Consider the following 25,039-nt stretch of genomic DNA (forward strand, 5'->3'; position numbering starts at 1 on the left):
CTTGGTTAGTGCGCGAGCGTGCAAGGTCGCGATATCCTTCTGGCCACTTTTAAGGTTAACAAAGTCACAGCTTTTGAAATTGGTAGGTATCCTTACCGGGCATTGTCCGTTAGGTGTCCATGCGGTTAGTCTTGGAATTGCTCAAGTCCTTTCTGTAGAAGCTGTCTGGAGGATGAAGTGGAATCATCTCAGCACCTTCTTCTCAGCTGCCCTGCTTTCGTCGGACACAGATTTAGACATCTTCTACAGAAGATGACAATATCCGATGAGGCGTACCTTGGAGTGTTTCATAGAAAGTTCTGCAGAAGATTTTTGAACCTTTGCACGTTGGCAACGGCGAGTATCGTAAGCGATGGAACAATGAGCTGTATGAACTTTAGGACGACATAGACATAGTCCAGCGGATAAAGATTCAGCGACTTCCTTGGGTAGGTCTTGTCGTCCAAATGGATACAACCGCTCCGACTCTGAAAGTATTCGATACGGTACCAGCTGGTGGTAGCAGAGGAAGAGGAAGACCTCTTCTGCGATGGAAAGATCAGGTAGAGAAGGACTTGGCTTCACTTGGGGTGTCGAACTGCCAAATCACTTAAGCGTTTATCGCGCCAATCAAAAGGAAAGTAAAGAGGAAGAATTAACATCCAAGCTACGGAAAATTGCTTTGACAAGATGCGCAGCCTTCAAATATACTTTTGAATGTGAACCACTCCTTTCCAATTCCATTCCCTCAAAGCAATTTAATTGTGAACACAATTCTTGCTACTTTTCGACCTCCCCTTTTGTAAGCACTCTGCGCTCGTCGCCAAGACGGCTTGGCTATACTTTCAAGCGCTACAACGGAGGTTATGCTTCTCATTCATTTAGCACAAACTGATTATTTTCGTATTTGATTTTATTAAAATTTGTCGCATGACTGCTACATATACTACGAGCCCATAATTTATGGCATTTAGACAACACATGAGCATACACACACATACAAGTATGCTAGTATTTATATGAAAGCTGAAATGAAATATCAGCGCGTTTAGCAAAAACCCACAGGAATTTAGCTGTCGCTTCTCGTATATGAAATTTATATTAATTATTGCTAGAGACATGCACACATACATGCATATGTGGAAATTTGCAGCTCCCAGCGTCTATACGGATGCTTCCAAATTGCATGTGTGTATGCGTGCTCGCATTTTTCTAATCTCATAATCCAATACAAACTATTAAACTTTAATTTGTATTTAAAAGCAATCATTTCGCCTTAGAAAAAAGAAGTTTTTTTACCAAAAACTTGAATCAGCTCAGCGCACTTGTTAACAACTTTTCCCATAAATGGCCTTGCAAGTCCCTGCACAGATTTCTATGTGACTTTTGTTTTTCTTCTAAAAACTTTTTCCGTTTGTTACCCCTCAAGAGCTTTCACCCTATTTCCCACTGTCCACCCATGTGCGCAATGATTTTTTTTTTACATATTTTTTTACTAACTTTCAACCACTCAAATACCTACATACATACATGTGTACAGTATGTGCGAAAAATAAGTTTCCAAATATCCTTTATTATTTATTGTAAACTTTTAAAACAAAAAACTTTTATTTTAACGATTTTTTCGCTGTGAATATTTCAGTTTTGTCATACTAAAATTGTTCGGGCTTCAGAAACATTCCACATAAAACTCAACCCTACTTTTCATACTTCCCTTGCTTCCCAATTGCGTGCATTGTTTCTATACTGACGAATTTTTTATGCTGATTTCAATGAATTTTCCTACCAAATCTACTGCCAGTTGTTTCAAGCCGCTTTCGACTATTTCCTGCATAAATTCTTTTTTATTTACATTTACATTGAATTTCCATTTTTTATTTTCATTGAAAAAAAACAGCTTGTCTTGGCTTCCAATCTGTTTGCTTGTAATGGACTAAATCTTATTTGTGCAATCGTCAGTGAATTGTGTCTCTTGAAGAGGCCAACCAAGAACCTTTTTTAACGATTTCTGAGGTCACTCAAAGTAGCATTTTAGGGCCTCTCCTTTTCCTGTTATTCAATAATGGAGGTTTGCACTTCGACTCAAAGGCCTTTTGTATCCTATACTCATCGCAATCGCTCATCCAAACCTAGTTCCCCTAGTAAATTTAAGATGGATGTCAATTGAGCTGAGTGTATCTACTTTTCTTCTGGTCTTAACAGGCCGAGCGTTTATTCCTTCTTTTCGCTATGGCATCGCATTCGAGAAGAAGGTGTATTGGAATTTACGGGAATTCATGTGAGAATTCCCGTGACCGTTCTCAGTTTATCCTTGGGGAGGGTTACGAGTTTTCTAAACATCTTTTGGTTGCCCCCCCCAATAAGGGTTTCGCCGGAAGTAGCCTCATAGTTTGGTACCAGCTAACCTCCCTTAGCCTTAACTCTTCACACTGAAAGACCCGTGAGGACTAGCAATTCGCTCATTGCTGAGATTCCTGTCTAAATTGATGTCTGCACCTCCGCTTGGAAGATTCTTGGAAAACTACCTATCGGCACAGATCGTTTGGTTCTGAAGTCGTACATTCCAGCGCCTATGCCTTCTTGTGCCTTCGAGCCATTTGTGTACCAATGCAGGGTATATTCCTGGAGTTTTCTTTCAAATCCAGGTGTAATCCAGTTTACTTTGTCGTCCAGTTCGATTCTGAACTTCTTTTGGATGACTTTAGTTATATCATCCCTGGAGAGCCGGGCAATCCACGGTGGGTCTTGACTTTGCTTTAACTAATGTTGCCGCCTTAATCTTTTGGATACCATTCCCTAGATACTTTTCGCAAATTTTATTTTTCACTTTTTATTTCTATGTTATTTTTTCGGCTGTAAAAAACTATTTTTATAGACAATAATTCATTAAAGAAATAATAATCAATTCTTCTGGAAACGTTTTGTGACAGAAATAGAATTTATTAAAACTTATTTGCTTTAGAAATATACTTTTTCAACATTGATTGTTATACTGACATAGACTAGCAAGTACCGTAACCCTTATATTTCGATAGGGTGATTAGTTTCTATGCATTGCCTTTGAAAATGAGTATGGTTAGAAATTATTCACTAGTTTAAGGCTGAACACACCATCCCAAATCAAAGTCCTCGGAAACTTATTTTTTCCACGTACTGTATTTCCATATAATTCCATTTATGTATATATACCTACGTATGTACATACTTACATTTGACTGACCACCATGACTTGTTACGCGCGGCAAGTTTTTTTGCGCTTCCGAAACTCACCAGTTTTCCCCCCGGTAGTGGCACTGATGTGCATATAAATATATGTGTTTCTGATCATAGTGGCACCATCTTTGGACGGGTAATTTTTTTCTTTTTATTTCTCTTTGTTAGCGAGCCCCTTGCTTTGTCTATTGGGGGCGTGAAATAGCCAATGATGCCATAAAACGATTTCGATTTTCAAACTCTGTCCAACCGTTTGCTCGATGGTCAATTGACTCTGTAGCCACTGGTGTTTGTATGCGTGTGGGATGGTGCATATTTGATGAAGTTACTTTTCCAAATAACTACAATAAATTGAATGAAATAAACTCGAAATTGCTTAAAGTCATTTAAAAGTTTGAAATTGTGAAATGAGACGAAATATGTAAAATTTGTATAATCTACGAGTATTAAAGACTTAAAGGGACGTTTATAGAATATTTACACAAAGGTTAGATACGGATACAAATGGAGGAAAATTCAGAGGTAGATTTTTCAATTTGAGTTTAAAGCATTACAAAGGGGTGGATGATATGTGGAAAGGCGTAGCAAGAAAAGCTAGGTACACGTGATTTTCCTTCTATGATTACAATGAAATTAAATGTAAAAAACTTACAGTAGCTTATTCTACTTTTTTAAAATTTTGTAATAGTTTTCAATGAAATGAAACGTAAGATTTTATATTATTATAATTTTTTTATTTTTTTATTTTAGCAGTCGGGGGGCTAAGATGAAGCTCTAACTTGTTTAAATAGGGGTGGGGTAAAAGTAGTACATTTGCCGAAGACTTGGTCCTACTACTATCAGAACCCTTTCCCTCAATTTTTGAAGGAGCATAGGCTGTACTCATCGATGGGCTGCAAGTTGCGGTCCCAAAGTCAACTCTGAAAAAACGGAGTTGATGCTATTCACCAGAAAATAAAAAACCTCCACCTTTTAGACTTCCTAGATTAAACAAACAGTTTCTTACACTCTCGTCAGAGTTATATTGATGTAATACTTGACCTCAAGCCCCATTAAAGCTACACCCCGAAAATAGAGTTAAGAAGGCCAGCTTACTACTCCTGCTAGTCTATGTTCGACAAAACATGGTCTCTCAAACTACGAGTCGCACTCTGGATGTACAACTTAATGGTTCTGCTAATTTTGACATATGGCTGCCTGGTGTGTGGGTAGCTCTTCGGAAAGAATATAACATAACTAAATTAGAGAGAGTGCAGAGGACTACATGTGTTGGCATCACTGGGGCGCATAGAAAAAAACCTACTGCCGCTCTTAAGGCTGATCTCCAAGTTCAATCTATTGCTGGTCAGAGTGCTATTAGGTTGAAGGAGGTTGGCCTTTGAAGGCAAATTCCTGTAAGACGTGGTAGCATTTTCCTCTGTACTTCGTACAGATCTCTCCATCCACAAACTGGGTTTTGAGGGTTGTGCGAAGGCTCTATTTCCAAACGAGCTGGATTGGAAGGAGAAGAGAGTCTGCACGGACATAGACATCCTCTGTTTTCAGCGACGGATACAAGATGGAATCTGTCTTTGCAGCGAGGGTTTTCTCTAAATCAGCCAAACGCAGAAAAAGACAGATGGAGTTTTATCTTTTCGTGTACTCTCTCAAAAATAATTTGGCTTTACCACGATAGAAACAGGACGCTGAAAGTGCCAAATTCATGGCGTTGTTCCCCAGTCACTAGGTAATCGGAGTTCATGTGGAGAAGCTTGGACTTCCGTAGAACACCCATTGCAGAAGTTGTGGATAACCCGCAGAGAAATAGACTGTTGAACACTTTATTTGTAAACATCTGGGTTTGGCGGCTAGGCGCTTGAGGTTACGTAGTGTACCTTTTGGCGATAGCCTAAGGCATTTCTCCAGCCTAAGTAAAAACGCGAACGAAAAATGGCATGGACTACCTACCAACACGAATCTATTAAAGGTGGAATCGGTAAATCCGCCGATTTGTTTTTTTCCTTTCGCCGTGTCCACGTGGCTGAAACAAGGCGAATCCATTCTTTGTTTTGTACTTTGCCGTGACAATCAAACCTACAAAACATTGTTGTTGGTCTAGTACTACTACCTTTAATGAATGCGCCTGGGCTACTTACTTATGTTCCCTCTCTTCTCTTCTCTTGCCATTCTCCAATCATGACTAGCCTACTTTTTCCTTAAAGCTCATGGTGAAAATTTTATCGGCCAATCGGAAAATCTGCCAAAAACTAACTGCACACATACATACATACGTATGCAATAACGTAAGATTTTAAATGAACGATTTGCCATAAAATTCTCTACTCAAAAATATGCTATCGCTCATAGTGTTATTAGCCGGCGAAAATAGCTAAGCATTCATTATCCTCAGACAAATGAGCCCAAACCCATACATGAACACCAGCCCGGACTTTACACAGGCACGCGCACGCACACACACACTCACACATACAAATATTCAGCTAATCCCACACTTTTCTGGCCGTCAACGCAGCCGACGCCATTTGAAAAATTCCAACTCATTTGTTTCAAGGGATTTACTTGTTTGTGATTAGATGAAACGCTGGCAATACTGCTAAGACAGACGCTGCTGCTGTTCGAAGTTCAAGGCTGAGCTGCGCATGAAGAAGTGAGCAAAGAATTTATAAATGAAATTTATCACAACACGCAATCAAACGCTGCTCCTTGCAATTTGCCAAAATATCTACTATTATTGTTATTAAATAAATGGATTAGCGCATTTTTGTACACAAATACATGCATGCATACATACATACAAAGGTGTGAAAGTGTTATTGGCTTAGTTAAGAATTATTTCGAATGGTAGAGCTATTTTGATTATCGTCATTGGCTTTACTGCTAATGCTGTTGTAGTTGTATTCGTTTTGTTACGTACCAGATGAGACGATGGACGAGGCCTTATTCACTGCGTTAAGTAACTATAGCAAAAAGTTACTTACGAACGGACGGGTTCCAGGACAACGCGGTGTTCAAGGAAATGAAATTGCCGCTGAATTGGACAACTGCGGATTAGCGATTACCCCACAGGAACCAGAGCCAATTGGAATCAGTTCTGCAGAAATCAAGAAGTATGTACAATAGCGATTATTTGTGCAATTTACCTAAAGGGCGATGGTCCAATCTACAAAGCTGCAGTACTGCAAAGGGTTTTGTGAACAGAAAACTGTCGACTTTCTTAAAAAACTTGATAGAAAAGACGTCCGGGGTGTATTATTACAGGGCACAACCCATTGGGTCAGCATATGATCACCATTAGAATCATTGAGGACCCGATTTGCCTGTCTTGCTTAGCCGGTTAGCACTAAGCATTTTCTTTGTGAGTGTCCGGCCTTTGCTAGAACAAGGCTACGAATTTTTGGTTCCGATGTCATGAAAATGAATAAAATTCGTTCTCTCAAACTAGTGGATATTTTTAAATTTGCCGAAGAATCTTGACGGTCGCCGTGGCCGAATGGGTTGGTGCGTGACTTCCATTCAAAATTCAGAAGAACTTACGTTCGAATCTCGGTGAAAGACCAAAAAGAAAAACATTTTCCTAATAGCGGTCGCCCCTTGGCAGGCAATAGCTAACCTCCGACTGCATTTCTGCCATGAAACAGCTACTCATAAAAATATCTGCCGTTCGGAGTCGGCTTGAAACTGTAGGTCCCTCCATTTGTGGAACAACATCAAGACGCACACCACAAATAGGAGGAGGAGCTCGAACAAATACCCAAAAAGGGTATACGTGCCAATTATATATATATATTGCTTATGTGTTTATATACAGCAGCTGTTAAATTCACAAGTGTCAAATATAAAGGGTGATTTTTTAAGAGCTATAGGAAAGTTTTTCAAAAAAACACACGTAAAATTCAGAAAAATGCATGAAATTTTTATTTAAGTCGATAGTACAGTCCTTATAATTTAATGTTTGAAGATTATTTTATGCAAATGTTGACCGCGAGTGCGCTTCAAATGGTCCATCCGCTTAGTCCAATTTTGGCATACCCTTTCCAATGTTTCGGCCGGTATCTCACATATAAATGCTTTAATGTTGTCTTCCAACGCGTTTATTGAACAGGCCTGTCTGAATAGACATGAGCTTTAACATAGCCCCACAAAAAATAATCTAAAGGAGTTATACCGCACGATCTGGGTGGCCAATTGACAGGTCCCGAACGTGAAATAAAATGTTCACCGAACTCGCCTCTCAACAAGTCCGTCTTGTCATGCAAGTCAAGCTCTTGCATTTTGGGCAAAAAAAAGTTGGATATCATTTCACGGTAGCGCTCACCATTCACAGTTATGTTACGATTCGCAGCGTCTTTGAAGAAGTACGGTCCAATGATACATCCAACCCTTAACCGCCCCAAACTGTGACCTTTTCTGGATACATTGGTAGTTCTTGCAATTCTTCTAGCTGATTTTCACTCTAAAATCGTCAATTCCGCTTATTTACGTACCCCGTAATTGATCCAAAAATGAGCTTCGTCGCTGAACACAATTTTTCGATTCAGGGTTAAATTATAGACCAAACTGAAGATGTTTGACAGTGAAACAAAACACGAAACGTGCGTCAGCTGTTTAAACCAACTGTTTAAAAAGATAATAGCTAAAAAATCACCCTTTATAATAAGAATCTGGAAAATTCTCACAGGACTAGCTATCTCTGCCTCTGTCTCTGTTCTATCCTATCTCTTTCTCTCTGTCACTTCTCTCCTCTGCCCCTTTTACTTTCCAGAGCTACGAATACAATAGGCATTTTAGCCTGAGTGCTTAGGGACTTACGATTCTCTCGGTGCTTCTTTGATCGCCTTTTTCAAACTAAAGCACAAGAACTTATTGGCAATGCAATCTCATAACCCTCCATGGAGACTTACTACATTTTCTCCTTAAATGTGATTCTTAGCGCGGAGAAGGTTGATGCATCTGAGCAGCCAGAAGGAAGGCACATATGCTCAGACCAACCCAGTTCTATCTTAAGTTTAATAAGGGAACTGGGTCTGGATGAGATAATGTGATGAGTAGAGCGCACAAAAGCCCATGAGGTCGAAGTGCAAACTTCAATTCAATTCTGATCTAGTCTAGCCTAATAGTACAGGAACTTATTGGAAACTTATTTGTTCGTCATTTAATTTTAATATTTTTTTTATGAAAATATAGTTCTTCCTCCTACTAGAAGCATATAAATTCAAGTTTCAAACTTTAGGTAAACTAAAAAAAATTTTATCAAAATTTCACCCTTTTTGTTTTGAATTCCGAAAAATTTCGAATATGCAGTTTTATAGCCCACTAAATTTTGTTGCAATGAAATGCAAGATTTAAATAACTCAAAAATCGTGTTGATTTTTAGACGGTATTGTTTGCTTTCCTCCATATAAAAAAATGTAAAGTTTTTGTTTTGAAGAAAATGCACAAGACCGCAAGCAAAAAAAAATTTCAAAAATCAATGCGAGTTTTGAGCCACTTTCAACTTGCATTTTATTATAACAAAGTTCATTATGAGCTGCTAAGCCCATTTTTATCTCTGCGGATATGTGAATAAGCTGAATTATCTCTTCTGCGCCACCGAAAAGCTACGTAAGACCGACTAAAAGCCATTATTTTCGCTAAAAAATACTGCACGGAGTGTGGCTTCCACTGAAGATGTCATCGTGCCTTATTTTTTCGAAATCGTCGTGGGCCAAACAACCACTATGGTCGGCAAGAGCTGCTCACAGCTCTCTTTTTTCGCAATCGGATGAATTGGGACTGGAAAACACATGGCTCCAAAGGCGCATACTGCACGAGCCACAATTGAAATTCTCTAGTTAACATAGAGAAAACGAAATATTTGCATTTGCAAAGAAAACAAGAGATGATGCGCATATTGAAATCGACTGAGAGTGCATAGAGAGAGTTGACAAGTTTAAATATTTAAGGGGTAACACCACTGTAGAAATTTCAAAAAATTGATTTTTTTTTTATATGCTTAAAAAATTCTTTGAACCTTTTAAAATGCAGAACAAAAAGTTTTATACGTTACCGAAGTCTATTTCATAAATATTTTAAGCTTTTAACCAAGCGTTAATGACTGCTACCTAACGACTTCTCCAAATTTCCAAACTTTAAACGCGTTTTTCTCAAAACACGTTTTCTGAAATTGGCACGCAGCATAACTCAAACAATTTTAAATATTTTTAATCAGGTTTTTCACTACGTGTGTATAATAACCTTCTCAAGACAAGAGCGTAGGGGATTTTCGATAGATTAATTTAAACGATTGTTATAATTACTTAAGTGCCGTTTTTTTAGTCCAAAATAGAGTTTTTTCCTTCAAATGCTTGCTAATTCCACAAAAATAAATATTTTTTAAATCCCCTGTGTTTCTCTAGCTATTCTTATCTAGATTAAGAAAAAAAATGTTTCTTTGTTCCAGATTAAAATTTGCACCCTCTGCGCTGCGTGCCGCGGAGCTCCTTCAAGAGAAACCACATTACAAAAATGTCTCCAATGCCGCCATTTTGTAAAATTTTTCGATCAAACTTTGTAGTTTTGTATTTTAGTATATAGGTAATAACTTCCCAAATCAAAGTGATTGTTTCCCCTTTCCTTCTATACAAAAAAAATTCTTTAAAAATCGTGTTTATTTTACGCGTGTACAGTGGTGTTACCCCTTAAGACAACATATCATTAATAATACTGACATATTTGCAGCAATAAACGAGCGAGTAAACGCCTCAAATAAAGCTTTCTTCGCTCACTTGAAGCTATTCAAATCGCGATTGCTAACAAGAGCTCAAAGAATGAAAATGTGCATATGAAGCCCTAGTGAAGCCCATACTAACACACAGCAGCGAGGTATGGAAACTTAGGTTAGGTTAGGTGAGCCAGATTGCTTTTCTAAGACAAAACACTCGGTACCCTAAGGCCCATTGTGATACCTGCAATTGATTTCCATGGGTATAGGAAAAAATGTATTTTCGTGCATCCTCGTACTAATGTTATTTTCGTCAAATTAACAAATTAAAATGCTATTCAAAAAGTGATTTTCCGTCTGACTGTGCACGGACTCGAGCTAACTTAAGGCAAAATTCAGATAGCAGAGTTCGACCGAAGTCCACCGTAAAGAATAATTTAATTCTGAAACGATAATTAATTCAATTTCCCATGAATACTCAATTTTGTCTGTCTCAGATAAATAATGACCGTTTTTTACGCTCTCTGTCATTAGTTGCAGCAAAGTCAAACACCTTTTTGCTTATTTGGCGCAGTTATTCGCTCTACTTCATTTCCACACTTAGATGGCGCTCTTGTCGATTAAATTTATTGCCACCGGAAGTCAAACGAACTGTAGAACCAGAGAATGTTAATGGACTTATTTCATGCCCACAGCGAAGCGAATGAATTTCCGATTGGGAAAAGTAAATAAGCGGTCAATTCATGGCGCAGTTGCTAAAGTCGGCGTATTGTTTGTATGATGTTTGAGGCGCGTATTTAGTCCAGGTTCAAGTCCTGAATAGCTATAAGTTTTTCCTTGCTCAATTTCGTTTTTACAATTCAGTTTGGTAAAATTGTTGAGTTTAATTTAATTATAATTGCTTTGAAATACTGTTTTAGGTTTTTTTGAATTTGATATTTAGAAAATTTCTTTTCTGTATGAAATAGTTCATACTGGATATGAACTGATTTTATATAAATCAAAAAGGAAATATGTAGATATAAACATGCATATATTTAATCTCTTTAATCAAATCTAAGCTATATTGATGACAAAATATCATTCTAATATCCGTCCAGAAAGCCAAACCCGCATACACACATACATATGTACATATATAAATACGCATACACACACGAACGCAAAATGTATGCAAATAAAACAGCAAATCGAATAAATGACCGATTGAAAGTTAAATTAACCATTATAGATTAGCGCAAGCATGAAAGACATGTATAGGCGTACTACATCGTTCCGTATTTGACTCAGGTTCAAGTACTGTACACACTTTTTTTCTTTGTTCGATATTTTTATTTAATTTTTTGTATTTGGTTCAATTAAAATTGATTTAAAATAGTGTATTAAGGTTTTTCTAATACCTGTTATTTAGAAATTTATTTTCTATATAACATTATTCATACTTCTTTTGAATTGATTTATATGTAAAACAGCCATAAAGGCAATCATATGAATATGCATTCCTATATTTAATCTCTTCAGTCAAATCTGAACTACTTACATACATACATACACATATTGATGAGAAAATATTCTAATGCATCCAGAAAGCCAAACGCGCATACACGCATATGTATGTATATAAAGGGAGCGTGTCATTATTCTGTATTACAAAATTCTGGGTGACAAAATTCTGTAAATTGAAAAAAAATTCTGCTTTTTAAAATTCTGCTTTTTTAAAATTCTGCTTTTTAAAATTCTGCTTTCTAAAATTCTGCATGTTTAATGCGAAAAATTCTGCTTTATTGAAGTTTTGTGATTTTCGTCATACAAGAAGTAACAAAATAAACATTTATTCCATAAATATGCATATGTATATATATTCAAATAAACATTTATTCCATAAATATACATATGTATATGTTTAAGCAATTACAATATTTTTTGGAATTCTTTTTAAATATGTAGTGTGACTTAATTAATTTCTTTTCTTAATAATTCTTCGCAGCTGTTCGTTTTTTTTAGAAGAGTTCTACGCAAAAATACGGTGGATTGCGTAGCCGGAGTCGGACTGATGAGGGTTATTTTTTTGAAGCGCGGCCGAAGGCCGCCCACGCGGAAAGAAGTTCTACGCAAAAATACTGTGGATTCTATCGAAACTGAAGAAAAAATTATTATTATTATTATTTTTTTTTTTATTTAATATCTCGAATAATAACAAAAAAAAATAATAATAATAAATTAAATAATTACATTACCTCTTTAACATTGTTAACATTATATTTTAATACAGAATTTTGTAATACAGAATTTTGAAAGCAGAATTTTAGAAAGCAGAATTTTAAAAAAGCAGAATTTAAAAAAAGCAGAATTTTAAAAAGCAGACTTTTAAAAGGCAGAATTTTGTTTTTAGAATTTTGTACATACAGAATTTCGACACCAACCCGTATATAAATATAAATAAATATATACAAACCTTCAACGAACGCAAAATGTATGCATATAAAAAAAAAAAAACAACTGCGACCGCCTTCTTGTCCGTCAGTGAAAAGATGGGATATGTATACCCTATGAGCAAAAAGAACCGGGAAGGTGATGTTGACTGTTTCCTTCGATTGCCAAGGCATAGTCCACCATGAGTATCTTCCATCGGGCCAGACAGTCAATAAAGAATATTATTTATCCATTTTGAAGCCTTTGAGAGATACTGTATGTTGCAAACGGCCGGAAATGTGAGCAAATAATTCTTGGATTTTGCGTGATGATAACGCGCCATCGCACCGATCAAAGAGAATACGACGAAGGAGCTGAAGGCCATGTTGGCCTGCCGGGGGTGTTTGGAGGACTGGGTTAAACGTTGACACATGTGTGTTGCTTCAGACGGGTCATATTTTGAAGGAGATAATATAAATTTGCCTTAAATTTAACTCTGTTTTGTTTAATTTAAACATTTGATCATAGGGTACATATGTATATGCGGCTTTGCGGACAGAAATGTGTGATTCGCTGGAATTGTTCATGGAATCTAAGTCGCATTAACTCGCGACTGTCGAATAGTTAGAAGACATATTTACATACATATAAGGGTGCATATGCGAAATATTCCAATATTGACTATTTTCGAATGGTTGCGAAAATTGGCATACGAGCGGCTCGTTTTATGAATGAAATTGAAATGTGAGCTCGAACTTATGAATGAACGTTTTGTTTTTGCTCTAAATTGTTCAGCGCCGTCGTTGATAGAATCATGGCCGCTGCGACTGCGTCTACGAATGTACATATTTTGTTTTTGTAGTCGATAGACTTAGCTTTGGTCGACATGCGCATGTGAGGTATGTGTTTTTGTTGTGTTCTAGAACATTTTAGAATGTGTGGTGGCAAAGCGGCCATCGCGTTGCAATTGCTGTTGCTTTTGCGTCTATCAAAGTATTGTGTTTTTGTAAGTACAATATTAGGAATATCGACTGGGGAAAGACAAAAGTACACGGAAGCAAGAAGGGAGCGCTGTGCTCGCGCATATATCTATGCATGAATGTATGAACGTATATGGATGTAGTAACATATGAATACAATTATTTTGTAGGAAGTATAGAAGGCAAGTAGGTATATACATATGTATGTATATACTGCTAGGACATAAAGTGGGTATATATAAAGGGTGTTTTTTTTAGAGGTTAGGTTTTCAAGATGAAATAAAACGTATATAATTTAATGTTATGGCCAAGAATTTAGCTTTATTATAAAGATAAAGGTTTGCCATTATGTTTTAAAAATGATTTCGGGCAAGTGGCCGCCGCAGCTGGCTCGAATAAATTCCAGCCGAGAGGCCCAATTTTCGACCACTTTTTGCAGCAATTGGGGCCGTAAGTCAGCAATAACGCGCCGAATATTCTCTTCCAAGACGTCAATCGTCTTGGGCTTATCTGCGTAGACAAGCGACTTCACATAGCCCCACAAGAAATAGTCCAGCGGTGTTATATCGCACGATCTTGGAGGCCACGCCACAGGTCCACGGCGCGAGATAATGCGCTCACCAAAAGTTTCCTTCAATAAATCGATTGTTGCGTTGGCTGTATGGCATGTAGCGCCGTCTTGTTGGAACCAAAGGTCGTCCACATCAACATCATCCAATTCAGGCACGAAAAAGTCATTAATCATGGCTCTATAGCGCTCTCCATTGACTGTAACATTATGGCCGGCTTCATTTTTAAAGAAATATGGACCAATGATTCCCTCTGCCCATAGAGCACACCAAACAGTGACTTTTTGAGGATGTAACGGCGTCTCAGCAATGGCTTGTGGATTATGTTCACTCCAAATGCGACAATTTTGCTTATTGACATACCCATTCAACCAAAAGTGAGCTTCATCGCTGAACAAAATTTTCTTTGATGCGTCGCGCGAACCGAACCATTATTTTCGTAATAAATTTGCACGATTTGCAAACGTTGTTCAGGTGTAAGTCTATTCATTATGAAATGGCAAACCAAACTGAGCATAAATCAAATGAGAGCTGTCAAAAAGACCATCTACGAAAAAAGTAGTGCCAACTTGAAAACCTAACCTCTAAAAAAAACACCCTTTACATACATAGAGCAGAATTGTTTTTGCACTTGTTAGGAAGAAACTCGTTCTCTAGTGCGTATGTGTATTTGATTTCTTGTAAGAATGTGATGTGCTGTGACATGTGTACAAACATAAGTCAAGGTTATTTGGGCATACATGCATATGTACATACGTATGAAAGGAAGTTGATGTTCTTGCGTTTGTGCATTATTATTTTTCATATACAAATGTACATACATACATATGTATGTAAATGCTGTCGAATACATAAACTATAAATTGACATAAAATATAAAATAAGTGTTGATTTATCTTAAACCGTTCTTTTTTTCTGAATGCAAATACCTCCTGTTGACATGTATGTACATACATATTATGTATATTGTCCTATACCATCATTTATGTACATATACATGGAGTATACGTTCATTTATGAATGTATGTAATGAAAAACGTCATGAATTACTTTCAGAATTTATTAAAACTTATTCGCGTCGCGCGCATACATATCTACGTAGACATCGCAAACCTTTTGTTCACAACGCAGGCGCAGAAATAAACGCTCTGCGTATTTATCCTCCCCATCTGACTCGTCATCAATTCTTGGCGCAAATTTTTTTTTTCGTTTTTAAATTTTGTTTTTTTTTTAATGTAATCGTAAAAAAATTTGTAATAAATTTTATGTATCCGCTTATCATTTCAAAAGTAACAAAATGGTAAAAAAATAAGCAGTCGAAGAAATAAACATACCGCCTATTTTTCCTCGCCACATGTTAGACCGATTTCAATTCCCGGCGCAAATTTTTTTTTATTAATTTTTTTTTAAATTCGTTTTTTTTAATGTAATTGAAAAAAAAATCATGTAATAAATTTTACGTATTCGCTTATTATTTCAAAAATACGAAAATAGTAAAAATTTAATTGGTTTAATGTCGAGGTGAGAAATGTGTTGTGTGTTGAGGTGAAAGATGTGTGGTGTTTCTAATTTTTGTGTGGGCAAAAGTCAGTCTCTGCCGAAACTTTGTGCAGGTCTTTTATTGTCCCTTTTGTAACAGTGTAGCTAACCCTGACAAGTGTGGTGAAGCCACTGGCCGTTATCATAAATCTCATCTCGTTCCCACGATAGTCGGTTTTATATTCGGCCAAGGACTGTCACTCCAGCAGAGTTGTCCGTACATGTATGGGGAATGTTTATGCTGCTACAACAATAACAATCCATCTCATCTAACAGTAAGCCCAAAAACATGCATGGTAACTCCAGATATCGTTGATTTCTTATAACTTTTATCCTTGGTCGTGTTGCGAATTTTCCTTATAATATAAATCCACGAAACCTTTTCTTATATGACGAAAATTCTCAACACCGTTAGGGAAAAAATTTCTAAAATCAACGACAATTTTGAGTCACTTCCAATTTGATTTTTATTATATTAAAATTTAATGCGCTGAAAAACTAGGTATCCAAATTTTTTAACTAACTATATTATAAATTTTATTATAATAAATAAATTTTCCTTTATATCAATTTGAAACAAATTTTTAAAACCTATTGGAATTCGCTTTTCAATGAAATCCGCGAAATATCTTTTGAATATTTACAATTTTGCATAACAAGTTTTGACAAAATGTAGCTCCGCTCTTTTCTTCATAACATGTAAATGGAGCATACAGAATTTTAGTAATTAAACTGCAAACATAAAAACTTAAAGAGCTAGAGCTTCAACGCCTGATGCACAGCTTATACATATTTTTTAAATTTATATTTATGCATTAATTAAAAATATTTCATAAGTTAAATTAATGAATTAAATTTAAAAAGAGTTCTTTGCAGTTTAAATCGTGAACATGCATTTTCTGCATTCTCTTTTTGATACCGTTTAGTGGAATTCCTAATTCCCTCCCTAATATTTATTTACTTGGAACACTGCTTCTGCGATACACGAGAGTCATTCAATTGCTCCCCGCTCAACTCATTGCATTAATTTTTGCTCTGTTCTCCTGTCTCTCTCTGCGACGTATAGCAGCAGCAGTATAGCAACCCGCCAACAACAATGCCATCGCTGCCTTCGCCCAGAGGTAGCTGCAGCGCTACGTCGCAGCACCAGCATTGGCGACGACGCAGCGACCGATTTGAAAAAATCGTGATGTGATTTTTTTTTGCTGGTAGCGACAGTCAAGTTTTTGCTTTGGCAAAGAACGGACGCGATTTTGAGAGTAATATTAACTTGTGAAACCCCACTGTGCGTGTGTTTGTATGCGCTGTAAGAAAAAAGTTACACCAACAACAAGAAATTGTACTGAAATCAACATTTTGTAACGAATAAAAAAAAGTAAACTCATCTATGTTGCAGGAATTTTTCGCACGTGTTTTTGCACAGTTCAAAAAAATCCAAATACATAGAATTTTATTTTTCGGGAGTTAGTGCCAATAAGCGCGGCCATTTTTTTACTTCGCGTAGTTCTTTTTTATGGATGGCTAATTGTATGTGAGCGCGTTTTTTCGTATTTCATGCGACGGTGTGCCGAAAACAAAGAAAGAATATGAAAGAATGGTAAAGAGAAAATAGAATTGAAGGAGGAGGAGCAGGAGCAAAAACAACAACACCAAGAGTAAAAAGAGTGTCGTATTTTTTTTTTCTGTACTCGCTTGTGTTTTTGTGCGCGTTTGCCGTAGGCGTCGAATGAGCGGGAAGTGGCGTAGTGGAGCTGAAGTTGTAGAAGCAGCTACCAGCTAAAAACAAACATACATACACAGGTATTCGCCGCCAAAGCGCAATATTCGTTTGATTGCAAGTGTTGCAAAAATCAACAAACCACAATATTGAGAAAAGCAAAAACAAAAAAACCACCAACGCAAAAGCACAATTGATAAAAGGGGCCAGCCACTTGGGAGCAAGAAAATTTTATAAAACGTATAAAAAACGATATCGCGAAAGCACAACAAAGGAAACTAAAAAGAGCTAAAATATAGGAACATTGAAAGCGCAAGCAATAAAAACTGAAAGATTGTTTTTATTAGAAAGATGCGTTGGCGTACGATTATCGAAATTCTGCAGTGAAATTTGTAAGAACAAAAAACCCCATAAACGCTTGGCCGATTTACATTTGTTTGCCTGAGTGAGGAGTAAAAATGCATTTTTGACCGCCGCATAACACGTGCCGTTTGAGCAATTAGTGCCGGTGCATTGAAACTGTGTCACTACGAAGCTGGAAGCATCACTCATCGCTTTTTGGCTACTGTGAAATTGTGAAAAAGCGTACCGGGGTTAGTATTTGATTTATTTTATTTCTGATGGGAATTTGTAATTTGATAAAATTTCAAAGACAACCGAAATTATAAAACAATTAAGAATTCCACATTTAGTGCAACGTTTCTAAATGAACTGGTTTTAAGTAGAAATTTGAAATGTATTATGCGAAAAAAAGCATCAAGTCGATGCAACAACCCATTCAGGCATTAGTAAAATCTGTGGACTATTGACTAAATAACGAAAATTAACCAACAATAAATGAATTACGGGACTTAAATGCAATATTCATAACATTTTTTTTTTTTTCATTTCTTGTTGGCTTACAATCAATTTCAATATTAACTGATTTAAAACATTAAAAAATTAAGGAAACGAAGTACTGGACAATAAATCCTTCAGGTCGCAGTGCTAAATTACCTCATAATAAAAGTAATACTCCCGTATGGCTTGCAAACGAATGGGGAGGTGGCGATGGCAAATGATAGCGGGTGTTTTTTCTAAGAGCTAGAGAATTTAAAATGATAATAGAAAACAGAAATATTGTTGAACAACATTTTTTTATTATATTCTGGTAGATAATTTCATGGAATTTATTTTTTGTTTTAGCATTTCGGCGATGTTGTTGTTGTAGCGGCATAAACATTCCCTATACATGTACGGGAAATGCTGCTGGAGTGACAGTCAGTCCTTGGCCGTATATAAATCCGGGTCGTTCGGGTAATGTGGATCTGACTGTCGTGAGAACGCCATTTCGGCGTCTTATTCAACTGTTTGCTTATTTTTTTTAAGTAGTTTTTCACAATTTAGAAGCGTTGTTCTGGCATTAAGCGATTCATGATGACTTGCCAAACCTTATCGAACAGAGATGTTAACTAAACACTGTTTGCCATTCTCAGCGATAATTTTCATGCAGCTAAAAAACACCCGATACCACTCAACTCTCCAACCCCTTGGAAACCAATTGAAGTAGGATGTTTTTTGAGACTACAAAAAACAACATTCTCCCGACTTTTTTAAATTTGTTGTCGTAAGAATATTTTAAATAAAGGTAGGATCTTGAGATACAGTGGCTCACACCGCAATTCGAGTAAACGTTTAATGTTAGTATTTTTTGTGGTGAAACTAATTTTTTTTTTCCAAAGGAGTAAGTTGTTTTAAAACATCAATTATTAGAGAACGTTTAACAACATGGTTTGATAGATAGCAATCCAATGAAATTAAAATAAGATTTTCATTAGAAATAATGCATAATTGAATATCAACAAGTATCATTTTCATCATATTTTTATTATTATTTTTTTTTTATTGATTTGTTATTTGTTATTTATTAATTCATTTATTTATTTTTTACTTTTTTAAATATATATATATATATATGTATATATTTTTTATTTATTAAATTTTTTTTTTAAATTTTTATTTTATTATTTATTTAACACTGGCACTTTGTTGATAATGAAGCTCCGAGGGATCAAAACGAACGTCTATACAAAATAAAACCACTTTTGGACCTTGTTATCAATAACTGGAAGAGCTTACTAACACCTAGTGAATGTATCGTCATTGACGAGTCGATGATGCCGTTTAGAGGCAGGATATCTTTCCGTCAATACAACCCATCAAAAGCTCATAAATACGGCTTGAAAATCTATAAACTGTGCACAGAAGAAGGTTTTGTCTGGAATTATGATATTAACATAGGGCATGACCCCGAGATTGCTGATTTGGATAGGCCTGGGAGTGTCGTAATAAGAAATAATTAAAAATAATTTGTGAATTCTGCGTAAAATAAAAATATTTTTTCTTATGTCCCGGCGTTTTTCTCTACTTTATTATCGTACCAGCACGTCCAGTGTAGAAACTGTACAGTTCCGTTACGTCCAGTCGAATAATTTGCTTTAGAAGTTTCATATACCCCCTGACGCACATACGGCTCAGGAACGTATCAGTGCTTATCAGGCGCACGTTTCCTGAACCATATGTGGCTCAGCGGACTGGGAACGTGTTAATTATTTATTCTTATTCTTTTTATTATCTTATCTTATTTCTTTATTTTTTTTTCAACTTCTTGCAGCCTATTCTAAATGTTTCGCACTGAATTTCGTGACGTAGTTTATCCTGTAAAATGCGCTTAAGGACCTCCTTGTTTCTACACTTTCTATTTTATATAGTCGTGAGGTATTCTTCTCCCATATAGAACTTATCCTATAAATGTTCTATGACCTTAAAACAGGAATTTTTGCTAGGGAATATAAAATTTAAGTCAAAATGGTTTTATTCAATTCAGTTATTGTGTTCTGTGCACGTATTGTCACTTGGATTTATATATATATATGTATACAGCGGTGTGCACTAAGTTGGAAACGGTGCCCCTAATATGCTAAAAAAGCTGAAAATTCTTATATGTTGCATATCAGAAAGTTGTATGCCTGTACCGAATTGACAGTGCAGACAACAATCCAATTGGGGCACATAGAAGTATGTGAAAAAGAGAAAAAGGAAAATTACTCACAAGATCATACATTTTTATAAATTCTTTGAATAGACCTTGGAGGCAAGGAAAGCCAGAAGTTTTGTTGAAGACTGCCTACAAATATTTTTATTCAAACAACAAGCGCTACAAGGTATTATTTTTTTACCTTATAAAAATATATATGTATTTCACATAATCATCAAATTTCATTTTTTTTCTGAAAATACAAATATAATTTTTGAAGTTTAAATTTAATTTATTTTTTCGCTTAAGATTGAAATATGTAAAATAATGTCATTTAAGATTTATACGCAAAGGCATAGCTCGACTATACTGACGAGATCCACGACCAGATACGACTGCAACTACTGGATTGAGCAGTTTGCAGGCAGACATTAAACGACATTCATCCCGAGTATCTTCGAGAGCTGTGACGACGATCGGTGGTAATACCGCTCAACAACAACCACAAAAAACTAACGCGCATCAAGATTTTGACCAATTTTAACTATTTGTCTTGTTCTTTTTGAATGTCCATTTTTTTTTTTTTTTTTTTTTTTTTTTTTTTTTAAGAATGTCTGAGAAAACCATACAAATCCAAATTTCAAACTATACAAAAAGTAGCACGGAATTTCACAAACTTTTCATCACGGCTTTTAATTAGAATATCTAGAAGAAATTTTGCTATGCAGTTTTATTGCTTGTTAAATTTTAGTATAATAAATCGCAAATTTTATTTTTTAGCGGTCGATGCTAGCGCTGCACTACTTTCAGTTTGTATAGTAATTTAATTGTTGTGTAAACCGGGTTGGTGTCGAAATTCTGTATGTACAAAATTCTAAAAACAAAATTCTGCTTTTTAAAATTCTGCTTTCAAAATTCTGTATTAAAATATAATGTTAACAATGTTAAAGAGGTAATGTAATTATTTAATTTATTATTATTATTATTTTTATTATTATTCGAGATATTAAATAAAAAATAATAATAATAATAATTTTTTCTTCAGTTTCGATAGAATCCACAGTATTTTTGCGTAGAATTCCTTTTCGCGTGGGCGGCCTTTGGCCGCGCTTCAAAAAAATAACCCTCATCAGTCCGACTCCGGCTACGCAATCCACCGTATTTTTGCGTAGAATTCCTTTTTGCGTGGACGGCCTTCGGCCGCGCTTCAAAAAAATGACCCTCATCAGTCCAACTCCGGCTACGCAATCCACCGTATTTTTGCGTAGAACTCCTTTTCCCGTGGGCGGCCTTCGGCCGCGCTTCAAAAAAAATAACCCTAATCAGTCCAACTCCGGCTACGCAATCCACCATATTTTTGCGTAGAACTCCTTTTCGCGTGGGCGGCCTTCGGCCGCACTTCAAAAAAATAACCCTCACCAGTCCAACTCCGGCTAAGCAATCCACAGCAATCTTCTAAAAAAAAACGAACAGCTCCGAAGAATTATTAAGAAAAGAAATGAATTAAGTCACACTACATATTTAAAAAGAATTCCAAAAAATATTGTAATTGGCTAAACTAAAATATTGTTATCGCTTAAACATATATGTACATACGTATGTATGTATATTAGGGAATAAATGCTTATTTTGTTACTTCTTGTATGACGAAAATCACAAAACTTGAATAAAGCAGAATTTTTCGCATTAAACATGCAGAATTTTAAAAAGCAGAATTTTTTTGCAATTTACAGAATTTTGTAATACAGAATAATGACACGCTCCCATGTAAACCTTTATAAAATAAATAAATAAAATTATATATTATATATAATTGGCGCGTACACTCTTTTTGGGTGTTTGACCCAGCTCCTCCTATTTGTGGCGTGCGTTTTTATGTTGTTCCACAATGAATGAAAATGAAAATAATTAAAGCAGATCTAGTAATAACACCTTGTATGAATTCGTCTGCTCTCTTTGCTTCGGCGACTCCCATAGTCCAACTGTACCAGAAACAGTAACATCTTGTTCGGTGTTTTCAAATTTAAGGATCTACAGACCCTCGAATTGCGTTTGAGCAGCAGATATAGGTTTTTGGAAATTTGTAGTTACACATAATTACTAAAGTATACATACGATAAAATATTTCTTATTTTCTTAGATTTAAAATTGTTTTTCTTATTTTTTGTATCCAACACTAATAAATTAAATTAATCTTATTATTTTAACAACACCCTGTGTATTTTTTTTGTCAGCGTTGATAAAATATGTACTAAAAACACTAATAATGCATCCCAGTAATGTTACATAAGTATACATACGCGAGTAGTTGTTTTTATACGCCGCTAATAATACCGTTAGAAATTTTATGAAAATGCGTTTTGCTCATTAATAGAAGATCAGTGTTACGACTGATATCAGTTTCTCCAGACTTAATTGTTATTTAAGATAAAAAACGTAAAAAATGCCTAAAACTAAAGAAATCTCCGAGGATATTCGTAAAATGGTTGTAAAACTAAGGCGCGAAGGAAAATCTTTACAAGGAATTGGTGAAATTTTAAATTTAACAAAACCTACTGTACAGACAATAATAAAAAATTTCGAAAATAATGGAAATTATGCGAACAAACAGCGATCAGGTCGCCCACGTAAGCTTACTGAAAGACTGGAGCGGACTATTATTCGAACAGTGAAGGATAATCCAAAAAAAAGTGCGGTTGCAATTAATAATGAAATAAGGCTGAATCACGATATTGAGGTTTGTAGCCAAACGGTACGTCGTTGCATTAAGAGGAATGGGTTTTTAAGCAGAGTTGCCCGAAAAAAGCCCCTACTGAGAGCCGTAAATTTTGTTAAACGGTTGGAATATGCTGAAAAGTATAAAAATGTCCATGTTAGCGATCCAACATTTTGGGAACGAGTTATATTTACGGACGAATGCAAGTTTATGGTATTTGGAGGAGACGGGCGCGCTAAAGTTTGGAGAAAACCAAACACGGAGTTTTTGCCACAAAACGTTAATGCAACTGTGAAACATGGTGGAGGATCTCTTATGGTATGGGGATGTATGGCAGCAAATGGTGTTGGAAATTTAAGGTTTATAGAAGGTACTATGAATAAGACCATGTACATTGAAATTTTAAAAGACAGTTACATTCCCAGCACGCAAAAACTTGGTCTCGCAGAAAATGCTATATTCATGCACGACAACGATCCCAAGCATTCCTCGAATCTGGTGAAAGAGTGGCTGCTATATAACGTAAAAAATAAACTGGAACATCCACCCCAATCACCAGATTTATGTAAATGCAATTGAACATTTATGGGATCATCTGAAAAGAGCCTTAAAAAAACGATACATAACGTCCATTCCATCATTAAAAGAGGCTTTAATTCAAGAATGGAATTTAATATCGGCAGAAACAACAAGAAAATTGGCACTGTCCATGCCAGCTAGATTATCTGCTGTAGTAGATGCCAAAGGAAGCCATACGAAATACTAAAATATATTTTTTTTTAATTATTAAACAGCCGTATGTATACTTTAGTCACATAGCGAATAAGTGTAATTTAACAAAATTACAATATTTAAGCATATTTAAGTGAAATTTACATTTTTGTTTATTTTGTTTTTATTAATATATGAAATAAAATGCTTTTAAGTTTAACATTTATATACCATGTTTGATATCTTACCAAAAAATAGGACTTACGCTCCCGTATGTATAATTTAGTAACTATGTGTACATATATTCGTTTTTTTCAGTTTAATAATTTTTTCATTATAGCCTGTCGTGCCATCGACAACAATCAAATACCGCGCAGCATCCCCCCTCTCAAAACCAATCGCAAACGCTAATCAGCTAAAATTAGCAGTTTGCTCTACTACTACCGTCAGTAGCAAAAACGCAAATCGTTTTACGAACAAAAAAAATAATAATAAATATGCATTAGAAATATAAACGCGCACATAGGCAGAGCGGAAGAAATAAAGTAAAAGTATCTAAAAAACTCAGCGCGTGGCGGCGCCGCGTAGTTTCATTCATTTTGGCTCTCGCCTTCTGTTTTTTTTATACTCATGCAAATGCCTCTTCCATAGTTCACAAATCCTTTAACAGATACATCTACATACATACATACATATCCATATGTATGTACATTTGTGGGTAGGCCATGATTCCCCTTACCCACACCCACTTACCGCCTTTCATTCATCATTCAAATGCACGACCAACCGTCCCGCGCGTTATCCGCAAACGTTTATAATTTGTGTAACTTTTTTTCTTTCACACATTTTCGTTTTGCATAATTTCATTTGCTTCATTCAATTTTCTTCTAACCGTTTTTTTGTACATTTTATTTGCTGGTCTCTCTGTTGTTCTTTTTACTGCGTCTTTTTTCTCCACGTTTATGTACATTTTCCTTTTTTCGCATCAACTGGCTCAGAGAACGCTGATATAATGCACGTTCTCTGCTGGCTTTGCGTTGTTTTTTCTCGTCCATCCTCGCACTCATAATACGCTCTCCACGCAGTCCACTCGACGCTCCCTCGCACGGTGACTGCGACGGCGAACGTGGACAGCGAGCCAACGCTATCGAGTAGCCGGCCATTCGGCGGTGCTGCTCCCGTCCGCCTCGTGTTTTGTTTACATGTATTTGGCATTTAAGCGCGCAATTCTGTTTTATTGACTAATTCGTTTTTTTGTTCTTTGCTTCTTTCCACTTTTTGGCTGCTCTGCTTGGACGCAACAATGCAGTTAATCAGATGCCGCTGTCACTGCTCGGCGCTGCCGAATGTTTTTTGTGTGTATAACATTTTTTATGAGTCGTGTGGTTTTTAGTGAAGTGTTGGCAGCGTGTTGTTGTTGGTTTTGTTTTTTGTTCTACTTGTGAGCAAATAGCAATATTTCTTACCCACTTTTCTTTTTATGTTCT

The 25,039-nt window shown here is 36.0% G+C and overlaps 1 protein-coding gene across 1 annotated transcript in view; it reads left to right on the forward strand.

The window, feature by feature from the left end:
• The first annotated feature begins 17,070 nt into the window (after positions 1–17,070).
• LOC129246421 (zinc finger protein squeeze) overlaps positions 17,071–25,039 on the forward strand; it is a 32,877-nt gene continuing 24,908 nt past the window's right edge. Inside the window, exon 1 of the mRNA XM_054885237.1 lies at positions 17,071–17,702. The gene's annotated coding sequence lies outside the window, so the exon portion shown is untranslated. The remainder of the gene's footprint in view (positions 17,703–25,039) is intronic.

Source organism: Anastrepha obliqua, chromosome 1, assembly GCF_027943255.1.
Source record: "Anastrepha obliqua isolate idAnaObli1 chromosome 1, idAnaObli1_1.0, whole genome shotgun sequence".
In the NCBI taxonomy this organism is placed as follows: domain Eukaryota; kingdom Metazoa; phylum Arthropoda; class Insecta; order Diptera; family Tephritidae; genus Anastrepha; species Anastrepha obliqua.